This window comes from Eulemur rufifrons, chromosome 15 (assembly GCF_041146395.1).
Source record: "Eulemur rufifrons isolate Redbay chromosome 15, OSU_ERuf_1, whole genome shotgun sequence".
Classification (NCBI taxonomy): Eukaryota; Metazoa; Chordata; class Mammalia; order Primates; family Lemuridae; genus Eulemur; species Eulemur rufifrons.
In genome coordinates this window covers 76,621,588-76,630,211 of record NC_090997.1, presented here as the reverse complement: position 1 = coordinate 76,630,211, position 8,624 = coordinate 76,621,588, and positions in this window count along the sequence as shown.

Here is an 8,624-nt window from a genome sequence, read left to right as displayed (position 1 = left end):
TAATTTCAAAAAAATTAAGACTTACTAGAATAACTTCTACTACTTCTTCAGATAAACACAAATCCCTAACACAGTCTGCAAGCTTGCATGGATCTGCCTCATTGCATTTGCCTAGCCTCATTATGGGTCTTTCTTCCCTTGCTCTTTTCACTCCAGATTCTTGTGTCTTCTTTCTGTTCCTTTTTAGCACTAGCCTACTGTTTCCTTCTTTGCCCTTCATAGAACCCCTACCATTCTTGATCATTTCCTACTCATTTAAGGTCAGGTTCATCTGGTATATCAGTTCTTTTCTTTGGGCAGTGTATATATTCTGATTTAAAATGATTTGAAGATCTGTCTCCTCTTCTATAATGTAAGCTCCACAAGAGCAGGGACCATGCTGATCCTGTGCAATCCTGTATATTCAGTGCTTAGCATGGTTCCTTGTATATGGCAAGGATTGAACAAATAAATGAAGAATGAATGGAAGAATTGAAATTCATCACGTTTCTGTTAATAAGAATTTTTCTTTTTCCCAGTGTTTGTACCTTTTTATGTCAAAGTGAAGTAAGAGCTGGCTGTAAGAAAATGTAATCTTGTCAAAGTGGGGTGGTGTTGACACTTATGAGAAAATAAATAGAGAATAACAAGCACACAGATCTAGTTGTTCTTCCTCATTAAGTCCCTGAGGAAAATATGAACATAGAGCATAAGACCAAACCAGGGGTTTGACTCCAGACTTCATTGAGAACTCTGACAAGTCAGGCTATGTATAAGGGAAGCTCCTTTTAATTAGGCTAAATTGGCCTAAAACTAAATAGGCCACAAACTTTGATTTCCCTTCCTCCACTAATTCCTTTGGATCTTTGATCTTATTATTCTAGTGCTAGGAAAGACCAGCCATGAGTTCTCAGGCATCAGGAAGACAACAGATCAGCCAAGGATTGTGAGCAGACACAATGGTCTAAGAGCCTTTGCCACAAAGCTGAGGTGGAGAGAAGGGGCTGGAAGAGGGGCCGGTGCTGCTGGTTTGGATCTAAACTCTGAGAAACTATTGTTCTAGTGTGTATGTAAGAACTCAGGTAACTAGAGAACAGAGGTCTAATTAATCTTTGTTTTCATGGGACTCTCCAAAAGTGTGTGTGGCTACTTTTTAATCATTCATAATGTACTAGAAAATAAAAATATTTCTAATACTTTTAAATTCTATGCAACTTTATGTTTTCCTTTTTCTGTATTATAGAAATTTGTATACTTCCATCAAATGGATGGGTTTTTTATATAAGGAGGATTTTGAGGATATCTATTAGCCCAAATAAGTGACTATCTGTGATAACTTGACAGTAATATTTTCCATTAAGGTCTTTCACCATTTGGTCCTTCATTCAATGAATATTACCGAGTTCCTCTTAGGTCCTATATTGCTGTATATATTGGCCATGTCAAGGGTGACTAACACAATGCCCTGCTTTGATGGCCTTTTGTAAGCTTATCTTTCAGTGATGGAGACAGAGAATAAATGAATAAGCAAACATATATATCAGAAAGTAGTAAGTACTGAGACAAAATAAAGACATATAAAGGAGTTGGGTACAACATAATTAGAGGTGAATATGTGTAGGATTCTAGGAAAGATATTAAGGAAAGACTTCCTGAAGAAGACGATATGTGAGCAAAGACCTGAATGAAGCAAGGGAGCCAGCTGTTAAAACTCTGGGGAAAAAAATCCCATATGAAGGAAACAGCAAATACAGAGGATCTGGGGTAAGAACAAGCATGGCATGTTCCAGGAATAGCAAAGAGACCAACACAGTTGAAGTGTAGTAAGGGGTAGGATGTAGGAGACACCACTGAAGAGATAGCCAGAGACCAGATCATACATTACCATGCAAGCTTACAGATTTTTATCTGAACGTGCTGGGAAACCATTGGACAGTTTACAGCAGGAAGTAACATGATTTGAATTATACTTTTAGAAAGTTCCTCTGGCTCCAGAGAGGAGAATATACTGATGGGAAGTAAAAGCAGGAGCAGAGATCAATTTTGAGGCTATTGCAGAGAGGAAAAAAGAATGTCCCTTAGGTTTTTGGCCTAAGCAGCTGGTGAATAGTAGAGCTTTCTATAAAGTTTGGAAACACTGACACTAGTTGGGGCAGGAATCCAAGGGTTCTCTTTTGGATGTGTTAACTTTGAGACACCTATTAGCCAGCAAAGTGGACATACTGAGTAGGTAGTTGACAATTTTAGATAAAAGTTCAGAGGATAAGTCAGAAGAGAAAGTACAAATTTAGGAACAAGCAGCATATAGATGCTATTTAAAACCACATGTCTAGATGAGATCACTCAGGGAATGATGGTAAAGAAAACTTAGTCATTTGAAGAGTGAGCCATAGGTACTTCAATATCACACCTACTACATCTACAGTCCTATAATCTAAGAGTAAGAAACAGTTCATAAAAGGACAGATCAACCATGTAGATTCACTAGGCTGAATAGTATCAAGAAGTCAAGAATGAAAAGATTGGAAATTGACCATTAGATTTGGTAAATTGGAAGTTGGTAAGCTTGACAAGTTGATTACAATACAGTGCTAGGAATAAACACCAGACTGGAGATATGTTCAAGAGAAAATGAGAGGTGAAGGGGTATGAACATAAAGTAAATACAGGGTTTTAAGGTAGTTTGCCTATAAAATGCTGCAGAGAAATGGGCCACTAGCTAGATAGAGGCATGGAGATATAGGATTGTTTTATTATCAAGACTGAAAATATTATAGCATGTTGGCATGCTGATGGGAATGATCCAGTAAAGAGGGAAAAATCAATGATGCAAGAGAGAGAAAGAGAGCATGAAATTAAAGACCTTTAGTAGGTGAAAGGGGAAAGGATCTGGAGCATCAGTGGAGAGAGTGGCTTAGGATAAAATCATAGAAGTTCATCTATTGTAAGAGACATAAAGGCAGAGTATGAAAGTCCTGATGCATGTAGGACCCTAGATTTGGTGGTAGAAAGATGTGGAATGAATCTTTTGATTAATCCTGTTTTCTACATAAAATTCAAAAGCAAAGTCTTAATTTGAGAGTGGCAGAAGGTGGGTAGGCAGTACTTAAATATCTGAGAAGGCATTACTTAAAGATCGGAGAAGAGAGGGAAAGGCATGCAACAGTCAGAGTTCAGAGGGTGAATGAACTGGAGATAGACCCACCAGGCAATGCAGAAGCCCCTTGTTTGGGATCCTGTGCCACACCTCACACTTACTGGGTGCACTTTTTTAGCTCCATACATGGCTGAGCACCTAGGGGCACAAGGGTGTATTCTGACAGCACCCACCTCAGCAGCACCGCCTCTCTCTCACACTCCATCCCAGGGCTCCTCTGCAGCTGCTATGTGGATTGCCTGCTGAACCCCTCAGCCCTTATAGAGCACGTGAACCTGAATGTACAAGGGAGAGAAAAACCTTGATTTGGGGGAATGGAAGTGGTGAGTAAGTATGTCCTGCTCAGCTCCTCAGGCAGTTGTGAGGTGCATTCTATAAGGCTCCTCAGAAGATACCCAACAGGATAGAGTCCGAGGGGTGATCAGCTGATTAACAGGCCTAGTCTTTCCTTCCTTCCCTGTCTTGCTTTTCCCGGTTCCCCACTCCCATTTCTTTGCATCATTTGCCAAAATAAGCTACCTACATAAAAGCCCTTGTCTCAGGCTCTGCTGCCTGAGGGACTCAATCTAAGTCACCTACGATGAGGAAGGTACACACTAAGTTGCTTTCCTCCAAGATGGGCAATGATTATGCTAACCTTTCACCATCTTTTCATGGTTACTCTTCCACTCAACCACACGGCATTGAAGAAAGTTGGCCACGTTTGCAGATGCAGACTCTAACCATATAAATACAAAGAATTTTGGGGAATACTGACAGAACCTTCCAGGGACCAGTTATTTATCCCCTTTACTTAGCCACATGCTTTAGACAAGCAAGTCAGTCAAGCCAGGAAATGAAAGAAAACATCTAAAATTAAAATTAGGAGAAAAGTCCCAATGACAGCAAATGTATTTCTACTGGAATGATAGATAAGTATACAAACCCTAAGAAAAGAGGGGAATTTGTTGTAGATTCCTGAATTGTCTTTCAGCTTCCATCTCTCCCTCTCCGTGGGACAGCCTTCTGCTGTTCTTGGCCTTCTCCTCTCAACCAGCTCCAGAGAGCAGGTCACCAGAGAGTAGGAGAAGTACTTCTTGGCTAACAACCTTTTCAGGTGGTTGGCCTCCAACCTGGACTATTGGGAAGGGCTCCTGGGACTGATTCTCCTGATTATTTTCCCAAGCAGCTGGCCTCTTCCCACTAGCCGTGGGGTGGGGTGGGGGGAGTCGAGAGGAAGCAGTCAGAACAAAGGGGAGACCACAGAGCACTGTCAGGTGGAGGGTCAGCACACCCCACTGCCAAGCGAGCGTAATCTCTCTCCAGGGCTCAAATCACTCCCTCCATCCCTTGGATCTGCCCACTAAGGGCCAAACTGTCTCCTTGGCCAGCCGGCTTGCCTCATGATTCTTGGAAACGCATCTGTATCTTTCATAAAATATTACAGGGAACATCCAGAACATTCATAACATGTTCATAAATATAAATCTTTAAATGAAATGATATTTTTCCTTGGATGAAATGAACTTGTTGAAAAAAGGAGCATTTGGCATTCCTCAAACAGCTTTGGATCATGTGCTGTTTAAGTAACTGTCGGTTCACTGCTGGGTTCGTTGACACTTGGTTCTCTAATGGTGCTTGTAGTGAATAATGCTGTCTGCACAGAAAGGGTAAAAAAATTTACACCATTGTCTGCTAGACACTGAGTATGAATATTCCTGATATGCTTGTTAAATTTGAAGCCTAAATTCTCTTCATATGTAATCAACAAGAAGTCAAAATAATTATTTTACCCAAATGCTGTGTGCACAAGTTCAGTCTATTTTTATAAAAGAAAAAAATTCAACAGATGGCTAAAAAGAGTAGTTGAAGACATCAAAAACAGCTGAATAAACTTTCAATAGTCTGGGGTGAGTGAGAGAGAGAGAGAAATAAGCTTACATTTTAACATTCTAGCCCATTATATACTTACATGCATTGGGGGTTTGTTGAGTTATGTTACAAAATATATTTTAACATATATTCACTGATTTTTTTAAAATAAGAGAATATAACTCAAAGGGATGATATAAAACCATGTAATTATATGTAATACTGTTGTAATATTTAACCATATATAATGCATATATTAATGATAATCATAATTATAATAAAAAATTATTATTTTATTTTTCATAATCATTTTCCTTTGTAAACAATCAATTTAACCACATAATAAACAGATAATGTTGCTTTATCAACCTTACCACAGGGTAGAACAGGCAATATCCAGGGAAGAATATTTCTGTATTAAAGGTTATGGAATAATAAGTATGTCTTCATTGAATGTTCCCAGCAATCTGGATTTGTTAAAAATTGTGTAGAGAATCTGATCAGGACAAAATTTTTCTGAAAATTATGACCTCGAAAAAGATAAAATGGCTCAATGTCCTGTATAGCACACCAGAATGGGGTTAAGGAGGCCTAGGTCTCGTCCCTGTCCAACCATTAACTTATTTTTGTGACAAAATTGCCTGACCTTTCCAGGCTTCTGTTTCATCAACTCTAAAATTAATAGGTTGAGCTACATGATATCTTAGTGTTCTTCAGCTCTAACATTTAATGATTCTAATAGAGTTGGCCTTGCCCATATTGTGTGTCACAGTTAAAGGGGAAAAAAACCTGGCCTTTCCCTCACCTTTTCCTTCCTGTTCCTCTTCTTCTAGCCCAAAATGTCTTCCCCACCACAATGCTGTAATAGGAAAAAATATTGGGAAAAGCACCCATTATCGGTTCTTAACACATTATCTGAAATTAGTCCCAATTACAGTTGCATGGAGGAAATACAAATTTATTAAGAGGTGTGAATCTCCGGCATGCTCAGCCTCCTGACCTGCTGGCCTGAGGAGCTCAGAGCAGTGGGAGGGGCCAGAGTAGTAACCTGAAATATCTGGCCAACAGGGAGATAAGGAAACCGAATGGGCACATCTCCCTCCATTTTATTGGTAGTAGCAACCACCATCACCATTATTAGATTTTTCCAACCAATGGAGATAAATTTTGGAGGGGGCCTCTAACACCCAGCCCCACTTTTAGCCCTGTTTTACAAACACTTTGCCCAAAATGTTATAAACACGTTGCAAAAATAAAAATGTGTTTACTGGAATTAAGATCTTCCTTTCAGTGCTCCCTCTGCCATTCACAGAAGGTTAGTACCTTCTACTGGAAGCAGCTCAGCTAAAATTGCTATTAGTATTAAAACACATAATCTAGTTCATGTAGCCTACAATCCGTAAATATTTATTAAAAATTAATTTTCCAAGCATTGCAATTGCTCATTTAACATCATTAGGATTCAAATATCTTTGTTTCTTAATTATTATAGTCTTAAAATATATTGGCTTAATTTGACATTAACCATTCTTCCAATCTTGATCTTTATTATCTAATGGCCTGTTCTCTTCCACAAGTTCACAAGTTGAATTTTGCTAATGTGTTACAGGGTCCATTCAGATATCTAAATTCTTACACATTCTTCTTCAAAGATAATATTACTTTAATGGTGTTAAGCACTGTTCTAGACCTAAATTCTTAAATGAATGCTATTTTTTTGCTATGACAACAAACTATTTTCTTAAGTTTCCTATGAGGGTACATGTCTTATAATCATCTAAAATTTGTCTCTTTCTTCATAAATCCAAGACACAAAAATTTAGAATTATCACAAAAAGAGAAAACTTAGGAAGTAATTGGGCATGCCACAAAAAAGATACCTATTTTATAACAGAATTTCCTAAAAATTTCTTTCAAATAGCAATCTGTTATTCAATTTATAGTAAGTTGATTTAATACTTTCTCAAAATCCATTTATTACACAAAATAAGATGGTTTTCTTATACTTTAGGATGCCATTGTTTCTAAGCTTAAATACCACTACCAAGAAATAAAATGGTTTTAGTCACATAATAGGCCAAAAATTATAATAAATCTTTATTATTAAATAATATAACCATTGAGGGTGAGAGAATCACAGGATTTTCCAAAGTATAGAAATAAAGAAATATACTAGTTCCAGCCGAGTTCCTTTCTAATTTTAGCATATTTATTCCACCTCTTTATTTCACCAAATCTGTTTAATTAGCACATTACTTGGCAGTTTGTTACCTTGTATGAACATTTGTTAATTTTTACTGGATTCCATATGTAAAATTCCAAGTGATAGATTAAATGTGTTAATTATATGAAATTGAATCTACAAATCTTATCTTTCTCTACTTTCTTCTTGCCTCATCTTTCTTCAGAAATATATTAGAAAACAAGATTTCTGCAGATTGTTTTTGAAACAGAATTCATAATATTGTGTGTGACTTTGTGGAAGGTTCTAGTCCTATAATATCCGTCGTCTTGTCTCTTCCTCATTTTGCTTTGAGTGGACAAGAAACAGTAAGTTGTGGACTACATGTCAATATGGATTCAGATTCCCTGTGAAGGGGATAGAAATAGACAACTCCATGTTCCTGAAATATGACTAAAATCTGAAAATGGGTTTGCCTTAATGGTCTCCTCCTCTTTATAACAAGCACAGTCTGTAACCTCCTACCTGGCCTGTCTGGAGGTTTATATATGGCCACATAAAGGAGCCTGAAGGACACCCATAGAAATGGCTGACTTGTAGTTCTTCTAAAAAGTCTCCCCCATCTTCCATCATGCCCCCACTCCTCTTGCCTTCTCTCTAAAGCCTTCTAGACAGAGATCCAGGACAGGCATCCCTGTTGACCTGATGGCACAGCCAGTCCTGGCCACATGCAAATGAAAAATCTGCTAATTTAAAAGATAACTAGCTATTTTGGGTCTTCACACTGGCACCTCTCTTTTCCTGTTTTTCCAGACAAACCGGGAAAGATATATACAATATTACCAAGCCAAACTATTATGGAGGTTGCAAAATTTTATTTCCTGTGAAGAACTAAGGTTTAATTAGCTAAAAAGGAAGTGAACACAAGAATGATAAGTAAAAGTTGGTCTCTGTCTCTCTAGTGAGATTATCCTCAGTACTTCTGAACTTTATTATCCAAACAATGAGGCGATGGCGTGACTTGGCGCCTCCAATAATCTCATACTCATTATTGCTCATGTAAAGCTGTGAAGAGGCTGTCAGCTATTGCAGTGGCTTTGGACTAAGGAGAAGCAAACCTCAAAAGGTTTGTGATTTGGAGAGAGTTCAGATATGCTTCCAGAATTTGGCTGCTTGTCCAAAGCTTATCCGAATTATCTGAACCTTTTAAGTCTTCAGAATTGGCCTGAAAATTTCTGGCTCTTTCTAACTGGACCTGGCTTGGAACTACATAAGGATGGCCTTTTATAAAAAAATTTTGGCACCTCTGGTTCTGAAGCTGTTAATGACAAACTGCAAATAAGAAATTAACCAAGAAAAAAATGCACTTTAACGTTTTAGATCATCAGTAAGAGTTTGGATATTTGTGAAAACTTTTTTAACATTGAGATACTTTATTGATCCCTTTGTAATAAT